The sequence below is a fragment of the Ornithodoros turicata genome, chromosome 6 (assembly GCF_037126465.1).
Source record: "Ornithodoros turicata isolate Travis chromosome 6, ASM3712646v1, whole genome shotgun sequence".
Classification (NCBI taxonomy): Eukaryota; Metazoa; Arthropoda; class Arachnida; order Ixodida; family Argasidae; genus Ornithodoros; species Ornithodoros turicata.
Window position 1 is genome coordinate 6,518,473 of NC_088206.1, and position 27,153 is coordinate 6,545,625.

The 27,153-nt window shown below is 45.4% G+C and overlaps 1 protein-coding gene across 8 annotated transcripts in view; it reads right to left on the reverse strand.

Annotated features, from left to right (window-relative positions):
* Positions 1-27,153, reverse strand: part of LOC135398946 (forkhead box protein P1-like) — a 227,485-nt gene that overhangs the window by 24,487 nt on the left and 175,845 nt on the right. Inside the window, exon 1 of one of the 8 annotated variants that reach the window (XM_064630529.1) lies at positions 17,704-17,907. The exons of the other annotated variants lie outside the window; for them this stretch is intronic. The gene's annotated coding sequence lies outside the window, so the exon portion shown is untranslated. Of the gene's footprint in view, positions 1-17,703; positions 17,908-27,153 lie in introns of those variants that run through there. 8 annotated transcript variants of the gene reach the window in all.

Here is a 27,153-nt window from a genome sequence, read left to right on the forward strand (position 1 = left end):
CATAAAAATCTCATTACGTCTTTGAGTTTGTCCCTATATATAGTTTCTTCTTTTTGCAGGAGGCGCCACCTCCTACTCTGCATGGGAAAGAGAAATTGTGTATACGTGCATAAAAAGAAAATTCAGTTATGTCCTCTTTCCCTTTTGTTCCCCGCCTCCTTTTTTTTGCGTTCGCAATATTTTCTGTGTTTACGTGTTAATTTCCCCGGCAACAAATTACTCGCCGGCGCGTCCAGAAATTTCGGCTCAGAATTCTTTCTTTTTTTCTTTTTCTAATCTAGCGCTCTCCGACTCGTCTTCTTTATTTTACTCTGAGCTACCAGAAGAGACGAGGAAGTAAAATAAAATGAGACAAAAAGAAGGGGAAAGACAAAAAAAAAATATGCGCGTGGAATTCATTCGCCAAATCAGCATATTGATTGGAGAAGGCTTGCGCTACATGTTGAAGTGCGCGGAAACGCAAACAGGGAACTTTCCTTTTTTCCCCTTACTCAGTCGCCCTTTTTTTAAAATCCAAATTCTTTATATATTCTCCATTTTCTCGCTGGGAGAGAAAAATTAGTAAATAAATGAAGATGAGTTTTTGTGCGCCCACGCTCTGTTGTTCGCAAGCGCGCACACATACACACATACACCGAGGGTATATCTAATTAAAAATATGCAGATGCCCTCTCGGGCATTTTTTGTCCGCCTCTAAAGTTTCGCTACGTTTCTTTATTTTATTTTTATTTTTTCAAAAAGCGCCTGGTCTGCCTTTGTCTTCTGCTTTTCTTTCTGTTTTTAATCTCAGCAAAGTTTCGTTTTGTGCCGCTTTGTCGAATAATAACGCGGTAAAAGCGAAGAGGAAGCGTGGTTGGAAGAATTTTTTTCACTTTTACGTTTTTCAGAAGAGGGGCTCTGCTTGAGGACGAAGCAGAAAGGGCTTGAATGAAGAAGAAAAAAAAAACATTCTTGGAGGGGCATAAAGGAAGGCACGTTAAGATCGGCTACTCACGCTGACAGTTTGTGCATAGTGTTATAAAGAGGCCTCATCGCAAACAGCGACAGAAAGAGTGTAATGCCTCGATTTGCGCGTTGCTCCATTTTCTCCCCTTCTCTCTGCTAAACGGTGCAAGACACCGCCACCGCCAAGTTTGTGTGTCTTGAAATTGCAAGTTACCTTATCAGCTACGCTATTGCGAATTCTGTCATTCCGAACTGCTCTGTTGTGTTAATGCGAATTACGCTAATGCGAATTATGTCAATGCGAATCGCGCCATTTCGTATTCCGTCACAGCAGCTACGAAGATCGAGAACTGAAAGGTAAACATGCACCGAATATCGGCAACTTTTCATCGTTGCCTCTCTTTCGGCAGCCTGGGAGCCTTTATTCTAACGGTGACAAACTGCTCGACGAAACAAGGAGTCTGTTTCTTCCTTTCTTCTCGGGGAGCAGAAACAACGTGAAAGATAGCAGGGTTTCAGTTTGATATAAGAAGCAACTGGGCGAGATGGAGAAAACGTGCCTCAGAATAGCAGACGAACGTTCAGCAGAAGAAAGATCAGCTAAGCAGAAGACGACAGAGACAGATACATTGAAGGGCCAGGCGTTCAGTTTGCGTCTTGGAGGGGAGGCGATTTTTCGCTCCTCTAATTCGAAACACATACAGCGATATGTGCGTAAGAAGGCGCGCTGGGGCGTCCAGGAGTCGAGCTTGATCGGACGGTAGTCTGTGTTTTTGTTTCGGTTTCGCTTTCGAGACTAGCTTCGGTTATTGTGACGATATTGACAGTCGGCAGCGTGAAAATGTCAAGACGGTACTCTTGTGTTTTTGTTTCAGTTTCGTTTTCGAGACTAGCTTCGGTTATTGTGACAGTGTTGACAGTCGGCAGCGTGAAAATACTAGCTATGAGGGTAGTAAATTAAGACTACTAAGCTACTTTTGACTCGTGTTGTACGCTGATACCATACAGATATCACCCAGACAATCGGTTACAACGATATGTACGTTTTATGTTTCCCTTTCGACCCTTTTCTCTGTTTTGATTACGACAACGGAGGTCTTTTGTGCCAAAAACATGAAATCACATCGCGCGCCATTGATTGATTGATTGATTGGTGAAAGAAAAAAAGTGGAGATGTTACACACGCGCCATATACTTCCAGCAGCTGCAGATACCTTTCTCGATAAAGCATCTCATTTGTAAGCCGGAATAAGAAATTCCTGTAAATAATTTAGCCAAATTAACTTTTTGATACCTGTACCACTACGACTGTTGGCTAACTGGCTGTGACTTCCACTTCTGATGGCCAGTCAGCGTTAATACCTTATTGACGTGCAACCGCCATCACAAATCTGGCCGCTTATTGTAACAACGCTGTGTAGGAGATACGTTTTATGCGACCAGAAGAAAGGGGGCGAATAAACGGCATTCCTTCTTCCTATTGCCCTAATATCAACGGTTTCTCCCGACGAACACGGCTTGTTGTGTCCCCCGACAAGACAGTCAGGCTATCTCATTGCAAACGCAGGCACACGTACACAGGCAGAATGCAGCGAGTCGGGGCCCTTCGATCTCGAGCTATGATAAAGTCAGCCATCCGTGAGAACAGACGACACTGGGCTGCGATGGACGAGAAGGAAGGAAGGATAAGGATGCCTTTGCAAGCGGGACATATTGAAAGAAGTGCCCACTGCGTTATATCCTAAGCAGTGCCGTTTCATGTGGATTTTGTTTGTATACGTAAGTAACCTCGTTATATAACGAGGTTTTGTACCTGTTGAGGTGGCCGGTAATTGTAAGCAACTTTAGTAATAATAATCCTAATAAATGAGTGGTGTGGCTTGCTCCATAGCATCAAGGGCGGTTTCAAAAATATTTTAAGAGTACTTCACGTTGTAGCTACGCACATTTTTTACTAGAGTAGCTTAAGAGATTATGTAGTAAATAGAAAGCGTGTAACATTACACAATCTAAAAAAAAACATATTTAAGAAAGACAAATAGTTCACGAGTTACACAATATGAAATCAAAACAATGCGCTATTGGACAACGCGTTGTCAAGAATTGTATTTTGGTTTCGGTTTGACAGCATCTGAGGAAAACCCAGAAAAAAACCCAGACAGCACCGGGCAGCCTGCACCGGGATTCGAATCCGGGTCCCTCCCTTAGAAGTCGGCCCAGGACGCACATTCCCCCAGAGCGTTAGCCGTGACGTTGCCCACCTCTGCGAGGCCGAAACGGCGAGCTCTTTCAGAGGCACCACCACCTTAGTTTCGGTTTCGAGGTATTTTGATTTTTCGTCTTTCTCTTTTTTCTTTTTGTTTGGATACCAATACAAGCTGCCGTAGTTGGCTTCGTCAGATGCTCTGGAATATTCTGGATCTTAGAACCCATAGGTTAGAGAAGCGTATACGAAGAGGGGAGTCAAGTCCTGTAGATCACATAAACAAAATACAGAAACCGACACTGAAGATTTTTGTTTAAGTTTAATTTGTACAAGCTTTCGCGTGGAGGTCCACGCTTCCTCAGGTACCAACCCATAGGTAACTGGTTAACCCATAGGTAACCCATAGGTTACTGAGGTCACTCTGCAACACATCATCTACGCTTAGTGTCACTCGCCCTAAGTAAAATGTTTAAGTCGCTGCTCTTCAGTGCCTACATTAAACAGCAGTGCACAAACAGAAATAAAATCTGCAGTAACAGACCGTGCAGTCACTCGACAATCACCATACAACCAAAACAATACAATCCCCACCCACACCACGGACATCTCGCCATCTCTTTCACCTGATCCGCAAAGGAAAAAAAAACAAACAACAACAACAACAACGCGTATCTCTCATCTTATCCCGACGATCCTTTCCAAAACACTTCCCCGCACACACACACACAAAAAAAAAAGCTCGACGTGTTACTAAACCCTTTTATCCCGACAGCATAAAATGGTGGCAAGGCGCGCGCAACAAAAATCAAGGGTAGAGAGAGAGACCTTTTTCTCCTGCTCCCCTTATTTCTTCGTTTCATCGCGCGCCGGTGGCGGCGGACTTCACATACGGGTGCCTTGCTTCATTAACGAGACAATTAGCAAGGGTTAATCGTCCATTAGCACCATCTGATACCACTAATTAGGGGGCTTCATTAAAGTTGCCACTCCTTCATTTTTTTCCCCTTTTCTATCCTCTCCGTCGTGTCGCACAATTTTTGCTGCGCTGTCGTCGAAGCGGACCTGTTGAATGCGAGGGAAAGGGTGACGGGAACAAGGAAAGAAGGAAGAAGGTTTAGATACTTAGCGTTAGTACGCGACTGGGCGTATGTGTTTTCGGTATTAGAGATAGGTATTACTACTACTGTCAGCTGTACCGTGCCGCTTTGTTGCGTCTTAACCATAAATGAAACAAAACATATTCGCGTACACTCACATCATATTGTTGCATTTAGCGGAGACTTCGTGCGTCGTTCAGTGAGAATGAACCAACTTAATTACAATCGCGAAGATGTGAGACAGGAAAAAAAATAATAATTCATTGTGGGACATATGAGGACCAGGTCTGGGGTTCTGAGGTAGGACCTCAGAACTTCTGGTTACCTCAAACGAGCGAAAGCGAGGTCCTGAGGCAGTACCTCAGAATTTCTTGAGGTAACCTTAGAAGACCCACGGCCGGGTCTGAAGTCCTGAGGTAGAGCCTCAGAGGTAACCTCGAGACGTTTTTCCCAATAGGGTAAGAGCGAACCAACTTAATAACTATCGCAAAAATCCGAGACAGAAAAAAAAAAATAAATAAATAAATAAAAAGTGATATGCACCTGTAAAGCGTGCTTCACCTCCTATTACGTCTTTATACGGCAGAGCCAACTTGAAAGCCGAGTGTCCTTCTGCAACGAGTCTGCATCACTGTCGCGAAACATGGCAGCATAAATGAAGCAATAAGATAAGATATGGCTATATACCGTGACTAGTTAGCTCATTAGCCAATCGATCGATAACATGAACCAGAGAAAACGAAAGAAAGAGACTCAAGACGAAAGCCGCCGATATTTCGAACAGGGACTGACCTTCTTCTGGGCGGCTTCTTTGGCCCAGAAGGGCAGTGCATGTTCGTAATATCGACGACTCTCCTACTGAGGCCTTTGTACGTTGACGATAAGAAAGCAAGATATAATGTTTCCTTCTAAATTTCTAGCTCGCACACTTTCCGTATTCCCGCACAATCGTCAAGCAAAATAATAACGACAGAATGACGCACGAAGACAGAGTAACTATTTAACGTATTAAATAGTTACCCTAACTTCGTGCTTCATTCTTCCGTTACTGTTTTTTTTTTTTTTTTTGACGAGGTTTTAACAGGCTGGGCCGTGTATTATTTTACCCTCTTGATCCCGCAACAAACCTCGATACATTCTCCTGTTTACCCCTTTTCTCAATCTCAAACACAAGTCTCGCTAATCGAATAAAAAAAACTAAAATCGAACACTAACACACTTACACTACCTCCTATCCTCTCTCACATGAGACACGCCTTCTAACTGCGTAATGACTTCCCAGCGCAACCTACACAATCTATGACAGCTGGACACGGCAAACCAAGCTTTGGAAGCTAACATGCCCCTCATCGCGCTCAGGTTGCATGACAACAGGACACAGCTTTGGGGACCTCATAGCAGGACACGCGAGGCGACCATAGAAGGTTGCCAGCACACTCGCTGTTTATGCCGCCGCCATTAGGTCTCACGGTCACGTGGTGTAGTATCCATTACCGTACGCGCGTGACGATACGTGTCACGCTACAAACGATTTGGGAGTTTTTCTTCCTGCATTGTATTTCTTTTTTTTTTTTCAAGGGAAAGGATGGTAATGATCGGGGTGGATGTGAAGGTTTGCGAGTCCTTCGTGTGTTTGTGCGACACGGTTATGTGCGTCCAGGGATCTAATTGCTGGCCAGTGTTCGATCGTTGTCGCGTGTGTTTTGTGTTTGTGTTCGGTGGTGTTTAGTGTGGGGGCGAGTGATGAGCGGTTGAGGGGACTAATTTTTGAAGGGCACGACACGTGAGTGAGAAGGAAGTAGCCATCATCGCCCCGTTTTCTTTTTCTTTCCCCCTTCCTTTCTTTCCGGCTCCACACGAGGATACAAACATAAAACTTTGACAAGAAACATGCCCAAGTAAATCTGTAACCTTGCCAGTATTTCTAGTATCTCCACATGAAAACATCGACATGATGTGAAGTAACGGGTGGAAGAAAAAATTGGGGACATAAACAACAACAACAACAGATAAATTAATGATGATGAATGGGGAAATTGGGGACGTAAACATCGACATGACATCGTGCGTTTGCCGCATGTTTTGCACAGCTCAGTCGTTATGAACGAAAATACGGCCTGTCGCCTTACACGTGACAGGAACCCTTTTCCGATGCAACGACATGATGCCCCTTTACGAGGAAATAAACAAGAACAAAAACAAAACGAGGTTAAAGAACTCCACAGAAAAAGGGGCTCCAAAATCACACCCCGCGAAACCGACGGACAGCGCCGATGCTGTAAGCATATAATCGGAGTAGCGTTATAGTGTGTTCACATAAAATAAGTATTTAAAGAAATTGAAACATTTATTTTACTGAAAAATAAATGTTTCAATCTCTTTAAATACTTATTTTATCCACTTGCGATTGCTAGACTTCTCCCATTTTTGCCTGTTGGTGTTCACGTAACGAAAACGAGACAGTTTTGCGAAGCAGGAGCAAGATTAGAGTCCAGGCGTGGGTGGACAGTCAAACTGGACAGTCACCCACGCTCACACATCAGCCTATATAAGGGGGGAGGAGGGGAGAGTTGGATGGGGGGCAGTGAGACGAGGACGGTGGTCAATTTGGCCAGTTGGGATTCAGATTGATCACTCCATCAATGCACCCCCGCTGATTCAGGGAGCACACACTGGAACCGCGGAAGCACCGGTGATCCGGTATTATTATGACGGGTTCAGCGCGGTATACGCTCGCACGGTGGTTTCAGAAATTTTGATGCGAGTCGGCATCTTTAGTGAAGCACACAACGTGGTCTTGGGAAGCTGGGATTGGTCGGAATATACGTGCAAAAAAAAATCCGATTTTGTCCCGAAAACTCCCGCTTGGCATGAATCAGAAGCCTCGGCATGTATTTCGTTGATGTCCAGTGGTACATACATACTACATACATAAATAAATACTCCATCCATTGAGATTTTTTTTATTTCGTGTTACCGCCGCGAAGCAACTGTGGCTATGAGCGGCGTACTGATGTGGACAGATGGTGAGAGGACAGCAGGAAGGAGTGGGGGAGCAGCGGGGTTAGTATGCGTCCTGGGCCGACTTCAGGGGGAAGTGTGCCGACATTGGTCTGGAAAGTCTCGGGAAAACCCAGGGAAAACCTCAGACAGCACAGCCGGTGGTAGGATTCGAATCCACCACCTCCCAGTGTTTAGCACGACCTTGACTACCACCAAGGAGCGGGACGAAGAAGAAGAAGCAGAAGCAGAAGGAAAAAAAAAAAAAAGGGCTGCATCTTTGGACATTGCACCGAACGTATTTCACTGCGTGGATCTCTTTTGAAATGTTATTGAATGTTTATTGAGAGCCTTTTGATGTTCTGTGAAATCGTATGATTTTCCTTCCGTTCTTACCGCGGTGGTTACGCAATATGATCGTACCGCAAACACAGTCTGGCGATCACGCGGTTTGTGGCGTCGCGTGGCCCTACGAAGTCACTTTGACGGACCTACACTTTGTGCGTAAACAAATAAATCACTTCCCACTTTATTTGGCCGCGACAAAATTCACATGACTCTCGACGATCCAAACTAGCAATTCTACCCGCGAACTTGCAGCAAACTTTTCAAACGGCATTCTCTTTCTCCGGTAACCCCGCTCTCCCCCACAACAGACCAAGTACTCAGCGAGGAGGGCGTCATTTCTGAACCCCTTATGGGAGCCAACTGGAAGACAAGCAAGTGCTTCTTCGCACCAACTTGGTCCGACTTAGGGCGGACACTGCATGGAACGCTTTCAAAATCGCTCCCTGGAGGACACCCAACTCAACTTTCGTGCCACTCTCTCTCAGTATCTGTTTCCACTCTGAACAATTTTTTTTTTCTTCCACCACCCGCGAGGGAGGGAGGGTCATCATCATTGACATCGCCATCATCGAGAGCACGCTTGGCGCGCCCCCTCGCGCTCGCTGCCGGAACTTGACCGCAAGGTACACTTCTGCCTTTCTTTTTCTTTTCTTTTTTTCCGCGAGCGGGTAGGAAAAAAAACTTTTGCGCTTTTGTACTTTCGTTGTACGCTAGTAGGAGGAGTAGCTACTTATCGAAACGAGGTTTGATTTCCACTGGGACGCCATAGTGGGACACAGTACGTTTCATTTCGCTTTGAACGTGGAACGAGAAATTGAAAAAACAAAAGCGAAAACCGTTCCTTCCGTGGGCCAGCCCATTGGAAAACAGATGAGTGTGTTCCTCGATGTCCAGGGAAAGTTTGTAGGAAAAATGACGTGCTACCTCGTTTGTCCAATATGGACTCTCCTTCCTTTTTTCGTTATTTAGTTTGTCTCGCAAGAGCGTAATATTTATGTCAATCGAGGAGTATCCAAGCCCCGAGGGGACGGCTGGGTCCTATTAGGGTCCGGCCAGCGGTAGGAGCGCGCTGGAAGACATAGGGTATACGGTTAAAAAGGGGCAAAGGCGCTTAGGAAGTTTTGCGATGTATGAGCCCAGTTAATGGTTTCGGATCAGAAGGGAAGTGACTTTTTCTTTTTTGTGTGTGATGGTGACAAAGTGTGGTGTTTTCGTTCGTGGACGATGCGGTCTGCTGATGGGAACCGTGTGGAAAATTTCTTGGGACGTTTGGGGAAAAAAAGGGATGAATCGGATGGGTTTCGAGACTTCTTATCTCTCTCTCACTTGTGTGTATGTGTGTGTGTGCGTGGCAGTTGTGCGGGTTGAGAGGAGGTTTCTTCTGAAATTGAAAGAAATTCTCTGCTGAAACAGCCGGCAGAAAACATGATAACACAGGGAAGAAGGGAAGTCTCAGGTTTCAAGGAATAATACTGAAGTAAGAAGTAGTCGAATTGAGTTGAAAGAGAGAAGAAGAAAAAATTGAGAAAGAGGCACTCGTTACGAGAGCCGGCTACACCAAATTACTTAGAAAAACAAAAATGGATAACTAAAGAAGTGGATAGTAAACAGTAGTAGGAAGCCTGAGGCCTGAAGGAATAATGCTGAAGTAAAAAGTAGTAAAAATAGAAGGAAAATGTAGTAGTCTAGAGTGAACATATCCTGAACTGCGTTTTCTGTTTCTTAACAATACACTAACGGTATTCGTGGTCCCAAAGTTCGTTCTAGGGGCGCTTCTCCACGACTCTGCCAAAACGGCATTTGCTCATCGTTCCTTTTCACCAGTTCAGGGTTCACAATGCCCAGTGACAGATAACGTGTGCGTGTTCTCTTCGACGTCACGCCCCGTTTATCTTGCCCCTTTTGCTTCAGGATCTCAAACTGACGAGTACAACTTCTTCCTGCCTCCGGAATCCATACTGGCTAACCACACCTTCCCTCCTCTTATTCGCTGTATTGGAAACATACAATGAATACAGAACAGCTTTCGAGACGACCGACCACAAAACATCCTTAAACGCGCATACATGATCCCGCCCATTTCTTGTCTCGGCTTCAAGCACACTACATGCAACTGTCTCATCCTTAAGTAGTCCCTTTTCTAAGTCACGAATAAATAATCCGCCTCGATAACAAAATAAGTCGCCGTCAAGATACTGCTTCCTTTCGAGGTATATACATCGCAACTAAACGCTGCGACCGTTCTCGCGCATCACAAAAGCAGGCAAAAGTTTAGCGAGCGGGTTTTCCCCCCACGACACGGATGCGTTGAGGGGAAGACGAACGACAGACGAAATGTATTCTCCGAGCCGCGCGAAACTATATATATATTTATATTCGCGCAGAACGCTAGATGCGCGGATAAAAGAAAATAGGTGCAATCGGGGGAATATCTATTCGGGAGACGTATTGGGGGTGGAAAAGGGAAATCAAAAATAAGAGTTAGAACCGAATAAAACGACACGAATTGGATGATTCGATGCGGTTAAGAGAGAAAGTGGGTACACGAGGAGGCGGGAACAGAGCCAAAGTGGGGTAGCAATCGGGGATATATTTCTTTATCGCTACGTACCTTTTTTTGCTGGTGTTGTTCGTGTGTTGTGCAAGCATCGTGATGTGAGTTAAGCGAGCGGCACTCGATACTTTTTTTTTTTTTTTTTAGAAAAGTTTCTTTTGGGGGAAGCGCTCGAAGTAAATTAAGTGCATAAGGCGCGTTTAAGTAGCTTTCGTATGGAGGTATTACATTATTTGGGAGTCGCGGAAGCTCGAAGTGGAATGGTATTTTTTTTTTTTTTTTTTTTAATATGGCCGTTAAATACTGGACTTCGGGCGCGTTTCTTTTTTTTTTTTTTTTTTTTCCTCTCCAGGTGTGAACGAATAATTCATTTAGATTCAACGTGCAAAGAAACGCTGTTGGAGATAGAATTAAAAGTAAGTAAGAGTCGTGTTGATGTTCTTGAGTCACTAACTCCTTTTAACGATAAAAATAAAAAAATATAAAATATAAATCAATTTCATGGGATAATTCGCGGGTTCACCTCGGGACAAGTACGGCACCACAGCATTCTGTCCGTCCCGTCCGCTGATCAATTTCAGCACCCGTTGTAAATCGTTTGTAGCATGCCACCAATTTGCTGGCGTCTGCTGGCGTCGTCGGGGTTCGACCCTCGAACCTTGGGATGCGTACAGGTTACACTCTCATCCACAAAGGCCGGTAAAAAAAAAAAAAACACGGAAGGAAATTATTTTAAAATAAAGGAACCGAACAAGGTCTTCTCCAGTTGGTCTTCCGAGCAGTCTATTAAACGCAAATTAACGATCGAATTGACAATTGAGGCTCGAAAACTCAAGACGACAATGTATACTGTTAAAACAGTCGCATGAGATCCGCAACTCACGCAATCCATTTGAACTTAGAGAATGATGTATTACACCGCCAACACATTGTATTGAAGGGCGCAATACTCGATTAGGAATATAAGTCACTTCCATACAGACGGGCGTTTTGCGTAAAGCCAAAAAACGTTACTAACAGAAAAGTCATGCAGGTGCGTCTAACGTACGTATCGTCTACGACACACCTCCAGACAACAGGAGCACTGTACGTACCCTGCACGTATCACTGTAAAGAAAGAAAGAAGAGAAAACGAAGTAAGTAGGATGGAAAAAAAAGGGGGGGCCTCGGCGTTTCCTGCGCCCAGCGGAAAAGTTGAAAGAAAACAATTGTCTCGCCAGGAAATGGAAGTGAAAACAACAATCGACACAAGCGACCGCACCGACGCTAGCGACACATCGCGGAGGAAATCAGAAACAAAGCGCAGTCGAAGCGAGAAAACCGGTGATGCAGTAAATAAAATGGAGCACAAAATCGGCATCATTCGAGCAACGAGGCGTCTCAAAAGCGGTGCTTGTAAATAATAAATAGCGCACGGCTGAATCACTCGAGGATTTTTACCGCTGTCATTTCCCGCCTCGCCGAAAAGGGTTTCCCGTTTCTCGAGTCTGTTTCTTTTATTTTTTTTATTTTTTTGTTTGCGCCCGGAAGAAACGTGATGCAGGTATGAGTGAAAGGAAAGAGGCGAATAAAAAGGGAAGCTCAAGAGACGGGGGTTCAAAGTTGAGTGCATAATGTAGTGCGAAGACGGAGTAACAGGTGTTTGCGGGTTTGCGCGATTCGTTTCTCGTTTTCTTTTGGGCGCTTGTTTTGATGGGAGAGGAGTGGTAGAGGGAGGGTAAATGCTAGGATGCACAAACGGGTTGCGTTAGGAAAGTTTCGGTGCTCTTGCGGTCATTGTGCGAGAGTACTGACCGGGTCTGGTCGTTCATGTAATGTAACACCGCGTGTAAAACAGTAGAAAATGTCACCACAGATATTCGCGTATCGGAAGCAAACCGCCAATCACGCGTGCGGGACAGGGAACGGGGCTAGAAGACGGACGATTGAAAACCAACAGGCGGCGACACTGAAAACAGCGAAGACGAATGACCACTCCTGATTATGTCCTCCTCTCCCACCGCTACTGCGTGCACCGAAACTGTCGTCGTCAAAGCGCCCCTCGTCTCTTCCTTATACTCTCTGCGAAGCGTATTTTAAGATGCCGATGTAGGGATGTTGATGTAAAAGCGTGTCTGCAGCATGGTTTAACATCGAGTTCGATTATATGTTTCGTTTTTTTTTTACTCCATGTCAGCGCCGCGAAACAAATCTGACCACGAGTGGTGTCCAGGTGTATAGACGCGGACAGATGGGCACAGGAGGGTGGGGTCCTAGTTTACGTACTGGGCCAACTTCAAAGAGAAATGTGACGTCATCTGTCTAGAAAGAGAGCTGGGAAACCTCAGACAGCCAATGGTGGGATACAATCCAGCTAGCCAACAACTGATTCAATGCTGCTGTTACACGCTTCGCGCTCAGGCGTTAACCAAATAACTCACCCAACTACGGAGCGTCATCCTATTGTCTATCCAGTAGCCAAGTCTTTGTTTCATGCACTTCGATATTCCTTGCGTGCCACAAAACCATTGCAATGCAAAGGAATGAAATCGGGACGCAAACATAGCCGCATTGCAACGCCATGCGCAATAGCGTCCGACTGCTTCGCGTTTTCAATAGAAAAACGCCGTAAATGTTGGAAAATTCGTCCGTCCTATCAAAGGACAGCAGCTCATAATCTCCATTGTCCATCAGCACAAAGCTGCCTCGGAACTCATTCAACGCGGCATGCAGGCGACGTCTCTGGACTTGTAATACGAAATAGTCCGAGCGAAACAGAGCTGTTGTCTGCTACTTCTCAATGTATTTTGGGTCTGTCGCATTCATGTTGAGACACAGAGAGAGACAGGAACGCAACTCACAAAAAGAATAGTTCCAGTCGCTTAGACAGACTTGGCAAAGGGATGGCGCGACAGATGCGGAGTTGTTTGTGGGAGACACGGAATAAATAACGCACAAAGGAAGGGACCCGAACTATTTTGTTTGTCGCGAGCCCGGAGGAAAGGGTTCACTTGGATGTTGCCTTGCTTGTTTGTTGTCTGGGGGGGCCTTGCTTGCATGAGGGATGTGCAAGTTATTGTTAGAAACTGCAGAGTGTGTGGGATATATGCACTAATGACGTGGAGTAACGTCTGATGCGCACTAGTTTTGTTGGGTTATTTGCAGTGATGGCCAGTAGTTAACTACATGTAGTTAAACTACTAGTTAAACTACCTGATTGTAGTTAAAAAATAGTTATCAACTACTTGCAGAAATGTTGTGGAAACTACTAGTTAAACTACTATTTTAAGTAGTTAACTACAGTAGTTAGGTTACTGGAGGGCGCCAACTACTTCCGATTTTGCCGCAAGTTTTACGGCACGATTGTGCTTCCGACTTTTACCTTGAGCTACTTGCTTGATAAGAACGGAGGTGCAGAGCAATTGTGTCGTGCATGTGTACTAAATCTTCACTTTTAATGCTTGTCTAGTGAAGCCTCATTTGCTGTGAAATAATTCTGCAACTTAGTTTATCGCGTAGGCACAGAAAGAATCCCGCCGCGAGCTTTGTATTTGACGATCGTAGCAATGGCTTGAGCCAAAGTTTATTATTGCTTGTGATTCATATTTCATTTTCACATTCACTGTCATATTCACTGTCATTTCATATTCACTGTCCAAGAACACTACAAGGGATTGGTGTTGGTGGACAACGTTAAGTAGTTATAGATGTAGTTAAACTACATTGCAGTAGTTAAAAAAGTAGTTTTAACTGCTCCCCTGAAAAGTAGTTGAACTACTAGTTAAACTACTCAATCACAAAGTAGTTAGTAGTTATAGTTAAACTACTGTAGAAGTAGTTAGTGGCCATCACTGGTTATTTGTCTCCCAGTGCGACTCTTTATATCCCACGTTACACGTGTACGTGTGTCCTTGACTTTGCAATGCACAACCTGGAGACACGTCAACATGTTAAGACCCAGAAGCTCCCGAACGGTCCACCGCCCTGACAATGAAGTATGAGACGCGCGAGTTTTCAGTTAAATTTAGTCAAGTTAGTAGAAAAGCCTTAAAGAACCGCTGACGTGGAATCGTATTGTCAGCCGGCTGTACAAAGGACCATACGGTGAACAACGCTGTGTGGTGTCTACGTCCAAAATCGTGGCACGCCACATGGCTTACCCGACGGTACACCTGGTTGGCATCTGCCCACGCGCTCCCTCTGCTGACCTGATAAGGCCCGACACAGGAGTACCAGTCCTGAACCCCTATCGAAAGTCCTGGACTTTGCAGGCGCATGGCCACACACGCCTCGAAGCTGCAGACTCTAACCAACACCTCCTAGATAGTAGAAGGCCTGCGCACTGCCTAACTCACGGGGGCCCTGCGTGAGCATTGCGAGCTGCTTCGAGCTTTTCTCTTGTTCGCTCTTTCATTGACGTCATAGCAGCGTCCACAGCAGGCCTTCGTGTGTGACGCTGTGTCACGTGGGGCGCAGGCCTGATGCAGGTGTTGCTCTAACCTGGTTCAATACACCGGAATGGTATAAGATGTCTAAGCACGTCGCCTTCCAGTATTCGGGACTATAAAATCGCTTAAACATCCCGTGCTGGACCCCAGTGCAAGTTCAACGTAACCTCCGATCACTGTTGCATACCTTATGACCACAGTCGTTTCAAGACACCATCCGAAACCCTAATTGGTCTGTAGCGTCCTCGCCACGGACACCTTCTCAGGATCAAAGGTAGTGCTAATCAACTACCTCCCGAACACCTCTCTTACGTACCTCTCAGCAGCACTTCATTCTTATAGAAGCTACATGGACTGCATCAAGCTGGAGCACAATCCCACGAGCAAAAGTTTTTTTTTTTTATTCGTTCCGTCAGTGCACCGACAGCACATCCACACAGAACGTGCGGAGGTCCGGCTTCCTAATCAATGCTGTGGTCGGGGGCCCCCGAAAGAGAAACAATGCTTGGACCAGCGCGAACTGGATGCCAGCCGAAAAGCAGGAGAAAAACAAACACGCAGGCAGATAGACGATTGGGGCATTGTTTACACGGCAGTAATGGAAACGGGTAGTGTTTTCCGCGCGACGGCTAGGCCTGCACCGACCCGGAGAGCAGGCATATCGTATTATTTGCTTCTTTTTGGCTGTGGACGAGGGTTTGTTCGTGAGCTAGCAGCTCTCCCTAGCGACGGCTGAGTAAACAAATCGCGCCAACGGTCAGGCCTGACTCTTTACCGAAGAGGGCCAGCTCATGCGAGTCTGCTTCTGCGGACACTGGGGTAAAAGCGTTGTCTCCCCGCTGGTTTGTCTGAAAACTGCACTCTCGGCAAGCCTGTAACGAGTTGAATATTCGTACTAAGGGAAGTGAGACCAGCGTAAGATAGTATTAGTATTAAAGTTGTAAAACGTTGATGTATGCGGTTCATTTCTATACGTGACACGCATATTGAGAAAGAAATAGTTATTATTCTACGTGTCGAACTTGGTGAGATATAAGCCATCGAACACACGTACGTGTCAGGCTCTGACTTCACGAGAGAGAGAGAGAGAGAGCTCCCATTGGTTCGCGCAAGCACATGACTTCTCTGGCGCCGTCTCACTGGCGGAGACGCCTGCTTGGAATGCAGGTTCACAGCGATGCAAACAGCTGTATTTTAGATTTATCCGGCATAAGTTTGGCACGAAGTGTCGTAATCTCTTTATGAAGAATATGTTGAAGCAATGAGTTGCAATTCTCGCAATCCAATGACAGTCGTAATCAGCAATACCTTGCATGTTGATGCAATGCACCACGGCTTAGTTTATGCTTGGCGTCCATCGGCACTTAACGACAAAAATAATTTGAGCTGAATTGTGACAAAGAAGTATCTATTGGCATATGAGCATCACCTTACAGCTTACGGTGTGGTTCGATTGTTTCTCCAAACACGAAATTCTTCTTCCGTTGCGCATTCTGAGTGTTCACGAAGATCATTGTTAAACTAATTAAATTAATTAATCACCAAAGATAACGTTGAAATAGGTTCCTACCGCAAAAAAAAAATGTACGATAACCAGACCTTCCGTGCACCTACAATTCAATTACAATTAATTTCCGTCCATCCATGCGCGCTGTCACGTGTTCCCACATTGACAAGCACAGCTGTATTTCCCAACTTTCCTAATGACGTCACTCATAATGTCGTGTTTATGGGGCAACCCCGCCAGGAAATAATAACGGCCTTGCCACGTGCCGCTGTTTGGTATAGCAGCATAGATTCACGTACACCAGTTTAGAAGTCGCTTCCTCTCACATCGGTGAACCGGTGCCAGGTATACCATATGTGCCTTTGCGACTTCGCCTACGCATTTATCTTGCTGTGTGGCATGATTTTAACCTGATGCGCGAAGCCAAAGTGGGTATCCGTGCGAGGCGGCGAAGTTGTCCACGTTCTTGGATTGAGAGCATTATTAAAGATATCGCTGCTCAATTCCATTTCCAGCTCCCACAATAAAAGCGACAGAGAGGTCCCTGCACGCTCGGCTCAAGGCCTGCCACACATATCGGAAGCTTTCGCAAAGATTGCCTCAGAGAGTGGACAACATTAATCAAGCGCCGTCTCCCCGCGCGTCGGTCAACGGATGTCGAACGTTGTTGCAACATGCGATGACGTGAATGTTGACGCTCGGAGGAGAAGTAGCAAGCTATATTTGTGGTAAACCGTTACCAAACGTGTGTACGTGTGTCACGCACAGAGTATAAGGTTACGATATACGTTTATCGAACTGTCATTCTTTGAATGACATCGTCTTCCTTCTATTGTTTTCGTTGTTCGTGTTCGTTCTTTCATGGCGCTCCCGAGAGGCTGTGGGATTCCGTGTGTTCGGGTGCATGATTGGTGGTTAACTTGCGTTATCTCTACATGATGGTTAACCTCCTAAAAGAACCCCAGGTTGTCGAAATTATTCGCAGCCCTACCCTGCGGCAGCATGTCGTAACACAAACAGGCTGACACAGTTCACGTGTAAATCTACCTCGATCATTATTATTATAACCTCTTATGTTTTTTTAGAATGTACGCAAACAAAAGTTTTCCTTCTTACTGCGCGTTACAACAAGAATGGAGGTAAGCGAGACAAGAATGGCGCGCGCTGCTCTGTGGTGCCCCCTACCGTTAGCTTACTAAAGTTTGCGTCGACACGAAGTGCCCATGGCATGCTGACATGTGCAGGACACAGAGAATATATTCACAACGCTTTACGTGCACAAACGTGAGCGTACTTTATCTGTACAGACCCTGTACACCTTCGACTAATGTCTGTACTACTTGGGCTGTCTTGTCTGTCATGTATCCTGTAACCGAATGTAAAGACAATGACGCAAGCTGACAAATGTTCATGTGCTGACTTCATAATCAACGCGTCCGTTGTGCTGCTCGCTAAGGTGAGACGTCACATCGCTGAAGTGCTGCAGAACATAAATTGGCTCTGCGTAGCAACATCTACATCTAGCAATAATCTCCGGAGTGGACTTCACAATACGTTCACGACCCAGTACCTTCACGTAAACTTCACCCATACCCTTACTACCGCAACGCACAATTTACCTTGTAAAACCGGAACTCCAACCCCCTTGTTTACGGCTCCGGTGTAGCAGACGACGCGGCGACGCAGACGACTTCCACCCACCGCCTCCACTTCCGGCTGCGCGTCGGCAACGTCATCATCATCAAGTCCGGCAGTTTCAACCATTTCAGCTCTCCTGCCATCAAGCGCATCACTTCACCATCACCGTCGCGGCATCACATTCACGAACACCTATCATATACTACACGTGCCACAGCTGCGAAAGAAAGTTTGCTCGTTTCCGAGCGGAGAGGGCGACGCTCTCTTCCCTAGCGAACCACGTGCGAGTGGAGCGCGGTGGTCGCGCCCTCTGGCAACGATGCGACAGGCGAATGTGATGCCACGCAAGCGCGTGCCACTTTTTTGTGCGTCGTCTGCTAGCAGGTTCCTCTCCATTGCAGAGGGCGCACAGAGCGACGGTTTAGGTGAACTTCCTCAGCGCTCCTTTCTTTTCCCGTTTTGGATCTTACCACGGAGTGGTCTTTTATTTCTTTCCCAGCGGCGTTCTTGAGGAAGAAAAGCTGGGAGAGGGAAGTGGTGGTGGCGCTAGTGACGCTTGTTGGCATATAAAAGAGAGAGTCACGGAGTGTATTGTGGAGTCGCGCAACGTGCGGTGAAGATCGTATTGCGAGCTTGACTAGGAAAATACGCTTACAAAAGATAATGTTGACCAAAGTTTTGGAAGGAAATTGGTTTGGATAACCGAGATTTGAATTAACAGGGATTGCGCACAAGGCAAGAATAAATTTCGGACTGGAGGAAGGTAGTTAAGGAAACGAGACATGTGCAACACAAAGGTAACGGTAGCGATTATAGACAACTCAGATAACATCAGCTTTAAAAGCAGGAAGTCAGATCAGTCAAGCGAATGACTAATTCAATGTCATGAATTAGTAAAAAATCTGTCTTTGTATTCTTTTTTTTTTTTTTTTGGCAGCCTGGCATTATGTATCACGCTACTAACCCCAGCATCAACGTCCGTGTATGGCAGCTATACAAACATACGTGCAGCTGTCCGATTTTACTGCGCAGAAATCATGCCACGATGTCATTATATGCGCGATGATAATGCGCTGTGTAAACTAAGAACGACACTTCGAAAACAAGCTCATAAATCCAATGATTCTATAAAGAGCGTCGTGAATGCATAGAAACCTCCGTTACGGTTATGGATGCATTCCCAGTAATGTGAACCAATAAATCTAAATGTAACAAAGACCAATATCGCCCAATTCATCACCACTCCTTCATGCTTGTCAACGTTCATTGACCTCCAAACAGCTAAAAAAACAACCACCCTCCACTCAACAAAAAAAAAGAAAAACGGAAAAATGTGCGTGGAATCTATTGAAAACAAAGAAATTTAGGGTGGGGTGCATCGACAAAAATAAAAAAATAAGCGTGTTATGCATAAACGAAAATACAATAAAATAGTATATGTTGCCTCAAGCTGCTGTCATGGTAACCGTAAGCTCGCGCAGGCACCGCTAGTTACAGCGGACACCGCATAGTTCTACTTTAATCTTCAAAAGCAGAGTTTGTCGCATTAAAGTGAAAGAGAGAGAGAGAGAGAGACAGAGTAAGAGGAAAATATATTCTTTCTCCCTAGCTTTCTCCTCTTTTAAAAGGGAATTGCAAACACACCAAATTTTGTTCCTTTTTCCCAGAACAAGCGCATTTTTTATACGCTGAATCTAAAAAAAAAGGAAAAAGAGGAAGACGAAAAAAAGGGACGTTATTTTCACCAAGTTTGCCATAGCTATTTTTGACCAGAGGACAGGGTGGGGTGTCCCCCGTGAGAATCATAGGAGGGCGCGGGAGGAGGGGGGGGGACATAAGATTCTTACTGGTCTGAGCAATTCGTGTCTTTGTACTATGCAAGCACTGTCCATTGTGGCACGTATAATACAGAAACGCGGGAGCCGGCACTGAGTAGTTTTAGCCCCCCCACTCCGCTAAATGCGGGCCATATTTATTTTACACGCCCGACAACCTTCCAACTGACCCCAGGGGTTCCACCTGGCGGGTGAAAGCGGATTTACAAAGCGGTGTCGTCTGCGTGCGCGCGCGTCTGCCTTCTGAAAAATAAGTTTCGGCTTTTTATTTTATTTGCCGGTTTATTTGCTAGAGTTCAACGGCTCTGACATTTTTTTTTTTTTTTGGTGGACTTATGACTCATACCCGCTTGATCCTGGGCGAAAATTTATTGAAGCCTGCAACACGCGCAGAACAAGATAACAAGCTTGACACATCACTGACAATCATTTCTTGTATTGCATTGCATTGCAATTGCAAACAGTATTAGACAGCATGTTACGCTTAGGATAACAACGAAGTCCCATCTCCGTTTTTAGCGTCAGAACATTGTGAAAAACAAAATGTCTTCATCAAAAAAAAAAAAAAAGAGGGAGGATAATTCGTGGCTTTTAAGTCACGAGATAACCATGATCACATATGGAATTGAATAAAACAACGTCAATCCATAGCATCGACTCCCACCGATGCGACGAAAGCATTTCCCTTTGAATCATGTTTCACTGCAGAGACACTCTTGATGCGGTGCAGCCCACTTTACGGGAAATACAATTTCGTATGCGCACCGTTGCCATATACTTTTCCATGCGAGTGCCTTTCAATACATTGGAAAATCACTTACATCACAAACGTTTGCATTGGGAATAATATACACACTATAAAAGAAAAGAAAAAAAGTCTAGGTGAATACTCAATGAAACCCGAGAGAAAGCTTCTACCGCGCCCAAAAAAAAAAAGCATTACGGCATGCAATCAGAATCACTAATCACGAAATAATTGCAGATAATACAATAAAGCGCATGGCCATCCATTACTCAAGCCGCTAATCACAGTCAGCAATGTAGGCCTCAGTCCCAAACCAAAACGCCGTGCCACACAAAACACAATAACACGCATTCCCTATAGATAAAATGCACATCACATTCAAACCGCAGTCGAGCCAGGCATTACATACCATTAACAACGTACACCACGAACGTTCTCGAACTGCTCAACTCTGACCAATCAGAGGGACGGTAGCTGCATACAAAACGAACCACGTGACACGGACCGACCTATTAAGCATGCCGGCGACGGTGTAGGAGTGCGTAGTGGCGAACAACACCATAACAAGCCACGTGATCATAAAGGCAGCAGTAACATCCATTAGTATGTGCTTTTTTTTTTTTTTTTTTTTTTGTTAAAGGACGGTAAAGGATGTGCACATAAATCGGAGGACGAACGGCATACAGAAGCGACGTCCGTTGACGATACCAACAGAATATTTCTTCCGCACGACCCCTTTTGATGCCGAGCGCTATGATCAAAAAGCACTTTGAGCAAATTGCCAGTGGGTACTGTTCTCAATCGAGTTGTGACTGTTATAAAGAAAAAAAAAAGAAGAAGAAAAAGAAGAATGAAACATACCTGCCGCGTGTTTGGTCGTAATAAAGGGGAGGTGCTGTGTCGGTGCGCTCTTTGTTACGGACACTTGAGCTTGCTTGTCGTTTAATGAAAGGCGCTTGTGTTCTTCCTTCACGAGAGCGATATTCGCGAAAGACGAGTAACAAGGGAAACAGTACTTCAGCACGAATTTTCTTTTTTTTTTTTTTATTGTACAATTTTCGTAGCTGCCTAATGGTCTCCGTGTAGTTCAAGGCCTACACTCTTAGGAGGGGAAAAAAAAAGAGAGTAATTTTATTCCGTTTGCGTTGCCACAAACATCGCACCCTGACGGGAGTAAATGTATCGCGCACTAAAATAGAAACTAATTGCGATCTAGGGGAGGGGACTAGAAACTGTATTGCGCACCAATTTATTTATTCTTTAGCCTCTTAAGTTATACGTCTCTTACGCCAATTTACTCTGTTTTTCTTTTTTTGAAGCCTCTTACTTTACTCGCCTCTTACGCAAATTTACTCTTTTTTTTATGTCACTTACTTTACACACCCACTACACCAATTTAATCTCTCTCTCTCTTTTTTTTTTCTTTTTTGAAGCCTCTTACTTTACTCCTTTTTTTATTATATTCGCCGTTCCTGTGTTCATGGTGGCTACTAGATAAAAAAAACAAATTGTAGATAGGGAGGCATGTTATCAGATACGCTGATGAACTGCTGCCTGTGAGCGCGTGGCAAACCAGTCACCATCGTCTCGTCTTTAAGAAAGCCTGTTTTGCGAAGTCTGCTCCGCGTTTATGAAAGAGCACGAGTTTACGCGTAGCTCAATATCGGTGTCACTCCTGTACTTTACAAGCCTGACTGCTCAGGACGCGACGACTGGCCATAAATATTTATGCTTATACTCGGTGAAATGTGTCACTTGAACACTCACCAACCCGCAAAAGAAATAAAAATAAAAATCGGAGAATATGAATGAGCGTAGCTTTCAGGACTACTACGCTCCGAGAAAAAAGCTATGTGATTTTAGTACTCTGAGGGACTACATGCATTCCCCCGAAATCACTAGTCCCTTTCGAAACCAAATGCACGAAAGTTTATAGACTACTAGGGAATATTAGTTTAGTGACTATTTGCAGTGCCGAGATGTAAATTTTGGCATCAAGGGACTAAAACGGGGAGTGATTGCAATATCCGGGGCTTGAATCTGCAATTTACTCCTTTTCTTTTTTTACAGTGTATAAACTAAAGGAAAACTAGGAAAAAGCCCTCTCTCTCTCTGACGTCACACCGGAGGACCAATCAGCGCAGCGTGTCCCGCGTATCAGGGAAGCAAACTATATGGGCGGATTATGTAACAGATGCAGCTATCCAAGCGTACAGGGAAGCCGAAGATGAACTTAGAAGGATTTAGAGAAAAGTTAGAACATCCCCAAGCACATAGCATGAACCGAGAGAAGGCCGAGAGGAGCCAAATCATTCAGTCGAGAAGAAAATAAAATATAAAGAAAGGGGACACCGTCAGGCTTAATGATTTTCTAAAACCATCTGCCGCGTTTTCTCCAGCTAACATGACGGGCCACGAGGAGCATCGCCGTTGGCCTGAACTTTCTGCCCCGTCGAACTTTCGCTGGGGGAGGGGGTTCGATCTCGAAAAAATAATTTTGCGGAACTAAAACAAAAGAAGAAAGTGCCCTGAGCCGGACGACCGAACCGTGCCAACGTCTTACCAATTACTTTTTTTTTATTAATTCGAAAAAAAGTTTCGCAAGTGGGGCCAGAGAAGAAGTTTGCTAAGGCGGTCGAGGTCCAGATGGCATACTACTCATTCTGTCGATATTCTTGACACGACACGAAGGAAGAGCGTTGTGGCGCTGCATCGAGTCGTGTGTGTTAACTTTTCGTCTTGTTGAAGTTCTGTGTATCTGTCAAGTATCAAAGCTTACTTGCCCAACAGCGTGAACACGACGGAGGCGGGCGATACGTGGAACATTCCTTGTCAAGCGTAAGGGGTGTCGTATGTTGGTTGCTCCTTTCCAAAAGAATAATGTGTGTAACATTGAGAACGCGCTACATTTCTGATTTGCTCTTGCGAGTACTTTGGAATGAACAGAGCGTGGTATAGTTTTCCCTTGAGACAGCCCTGTTTCTGTTCCTTCGCTACGGTGTTAGTCTGACTGCACCAGTGGCAAGGATTACTGCCGAGCGCTCTGCAAGCCGACACGACAGGCAGACCGTATGCATATGACATAGAGGATCGTGCCTCCTAGGCCGACTTCATGGGGAACAGTGTCGACATTTCAATTACAGTGTCTCAGGAAGACCCTAGGCAACATAGCCGGTGACTGGATTCGAACTTCGGTCACCTCCCAGTCTCAGTGTGAGAGCGTTTGTCGTGCGTGAACGAAGTCAATAGAAAATTGCTTGTGCTACGGCCGGAAGAAGAGCGTATGAATTTGCTTAATTAGCACCGCGATGCAACTGCGGCTATAAATGGTGTGGAGAGGTGCGTATAGAGACCGTGGAGAGTAGAAACGAGCGGGAGAAATGTGGGTTAGCTAGCGTGATGAGTCGACTTCAAGACGAACTGTGCAGAGATCTACGTAGAATGTCCGACATGATGACACTGGGAAAACCTGAGACAGCCACAGCCGGAATCGAGTACCACCACCACCTACCAGGTTTTAGCGTGACCTTGAAGCTAGTACGAAGGAGCAAATGCCACACGCAAACGCTGGTGACAATCTCACTAGATGGAATAGGGCGACATAGATTGTGCCTCGGGAGCAGGCTATAGTTGTTTTCACTCCTATGGTTTTTATTCACTGACGTCACCCCTCCAGAGGGCACTAGCTTCGAAAAGGCGAAAGCGCCGCCATGATGGTTTGGTCCCTCGGGGGTTCGGTTCCGGTTTTCGTTTGTTGCCATATGCTATTTAGAGGACTATCAATGTTGCAAACATGGAAATTGCTTTGCTTATGGTACAAGTAATACTTACACAGTACAATAACTTTAAAACACCAAATGCACGGCGAATGCAATGTGGATGAAGGCCTGGAAGGTCAAAACCTGAGGACCGACATTATGGCGGTAAATCTGCTAGCGACAGTGGCGCTCTCCTGCGGATGACGTCATGCGGATAAACCCTACTATGACGTCACAATCAGTATAGTTTCGTTTTCTCTCTGTTTGCAATGATCGAGAGCAGGCTAGCTCGTTCAGTTCTTAGGATATGCGCATTCCGAGAGACGCCGTCGCCACGTGTAAAGAACAAGAGCTCGTATTTTCCCCCGCAGTACAATGAACCCTCGTTATTATGACCATGGTCGTTCCCGAAAATTCTGGTCATAATGTGGAATTGTCATATTAACGGAGGGGCTTCGCAGAGGTTTCACTGCATTGTTCCCCAGGAGCATGGTCGTAAAGCGCGTATGTCAGATTATCGGGGGTCATATTAACGAGGGTTCACTGTATACGTCCAGTTTACTAGACAATGAGGCACTGATCTGATCTTGGGAACAACGTTAGGTGACCACTTGGGGAAGTTGGGAGGCCTCGCGTTCGAGTCGTTGCTATAGCTCAGAAGGAAAACGAGGTAAGTCAGGCAGAACAGAAAGTTTGGAAAGCGGGACTGAGAGAAGGTATGCATCCATGCCTCTACATCCGGTCCCCCTCGTCCTCGCATTGGATTGTATGGGAAAAAGAAGCGGAAGCGATGTTGACTGACGGCACGTGTTTGCCACTGATTGCGCTGTTGCCAACCGCCGAGGTTTCTCCGGGGGGTCCACTGACTTTTCGAAAAAGCTGCAGAATTTACGAGGAATCTTCAATTTCTCTCGTAAATACAATGATTTTACGGGGAAGCAAGGCCATCCGAACAGGTATACTGCGCTGAATAGCGAAAGAGGGGAGGGGGGATATAGGTTTATTGCAAAACAAAACAAAAAAAAAACACGAAAGAGGGGAAAGGTTAGCCTGGCTCCAGAAGCCGACTTGCTATTCCCGCATACAAAAAAGGAAAAATAAAAAGAAGAAAAAGAAAGACAAAACGAAAAGAACGAAAGAAAAGACGCGCAGTCACAGGCACAGCGCGAGCCCTGTGTCAGTAAGGAAGCGTACGAGTTCCCTTCCGACGCGCCACTGAATGGGGCGTTGCAGAGGGCCGAGTAGCGTTGCCAGCGTGACCTCCCTCAGCCCTAGGGCAGCTAGCCGCTCCATCAGAGTGTCCACGGGGAGCGGCGAACAGGCGACAGTGGAGGAGTACGTGGGAAGTGTTGCCCTCGAAAGGAATTATTCACATTCGCAGTGTCTTACGATCATTAAACGTAGAACGCCCACGACCCTTACATGGCAAAAAAAAAAAAAAAAGTGATTTGCCAGGCATGATTCGTGAGAAACAGAAAAAAAAAAAAAAGACAAAGCATCGAGCAAAGAACTTAGGGAGGAAAAAGAAAAACGAGTAGAGCATGAAGTTTACGGCGAATTCGGGTGTTCATGTCATGGCAACACGGCCTAGCGCTCGGAAATTCCTAGGTCGGCGATCGCGCTTGTTCACGTGACCGTCGCCACCCCAACATGAGTGCCAGGGATCTAGCGGTTTTACTCGCTTGGATCACGCTGTAGGGGCGCCGCGGTCGCTCGTCTTCAGGTTCCGTCGTTTGCCGAGCTACGTGAACTTCGAGGTGCGGCCCAACGCGGGCCCTCGCCCACCCTCGCCCACCCTCGCAGTACGGTTGTAACGACACCGGATATAGTAGTTGGGCAACCCGCTGCCCGGTTGTATCGAGGCCGGGCGAAAAAAAAGTGCTAGCTAGCAAATTTCTGGCGCTCGGAAAGCGCAACGCGAACATGCGAGATCTTGCGGGAACCGGCGGAATCTGGCAAAACAAGAAAAAAAGGAATTGTCACGAAATGACCACCCGAATTCGCCATTAGTTAACCGTCAATAATTTGTAGATGCATGAAATGCATGGACGCGTAAGTAATCCAATCCAATCCAATGTAAGGTGCAAGTTTGGCAACAATGCCCTATACTGTACCTCCTTCCGTCAGCCTCATTCACTACGTACTTCCGAATCACAATACTCGCGAGGAACGTGTCAAGCGTGAACACTCACAAGTCACAAGGAGTCGTGAAGTGCGCTTCCTTTATTCCCAAGCAACGTTTGGAAGAGACTGGGAAGAGAGAGAGCCCGCAGCGCCTACGGCAGTCCTCAACATTCGTTGAAATAGCAGCCCAGTCTGCTTTGTGCTACTATGGCGCACTATTGCTCGAAAAAGAAAAGAAAAAAAAAGTACTTGTATATAGAAGAAGAAAAAGCAATAAGGCAATTAATACTCGTCGCAGCTGTACCACCAGAGTCATTACAGTAACGGCGAAAGTGACTGAAAGGACGAGTTGACAGGATGGCGCAATTTGCAGCGATGTTGAATTTTCTTTTTGTTATTTTTTTCTCGCTGTTGGGAACTTCATCAAAAACAGCAGTGACTCTTTTGTTTACGACATTGAATCTTTCTCACGCGAGGCACCCGAACTGGCTCATCAATGAATTAGTTGTCCGTCGCGATAATTAATAATAATAATAATAATAATAATAATAATAATAATAATAATAATAATAATAATAATAATAATAATAATAATAATAATAATAAATAGTTCTTGTACGAGTTATGGAAAGGGCTGGCGTGAGCATTATACCGTTTGACTACAGTTTGACTACTTATATAGTTTGACTCCCTGCCAAATGAACCTTTGGCTCTGACGTCACTACGCAGTGTTAGCAACAAGAACAGCAGCAGCTTTATTTTGGTGATGATGAATGAGGGAGGGGGGTTACTCTACCACATTGCTCGACATAATTTGGTTGACGCCGCGTAATTTACGCTTATTGATTGTGTAGTCTGTAGTGTAGTCTATAAGGCGTCTAGACTGTAGTTTCCTTATTATTATGTAGCCTCTTATCATTAGTTATGTAATTTTTTTTGCGATATTCTCGCTTAACTCATTGCCTTGCC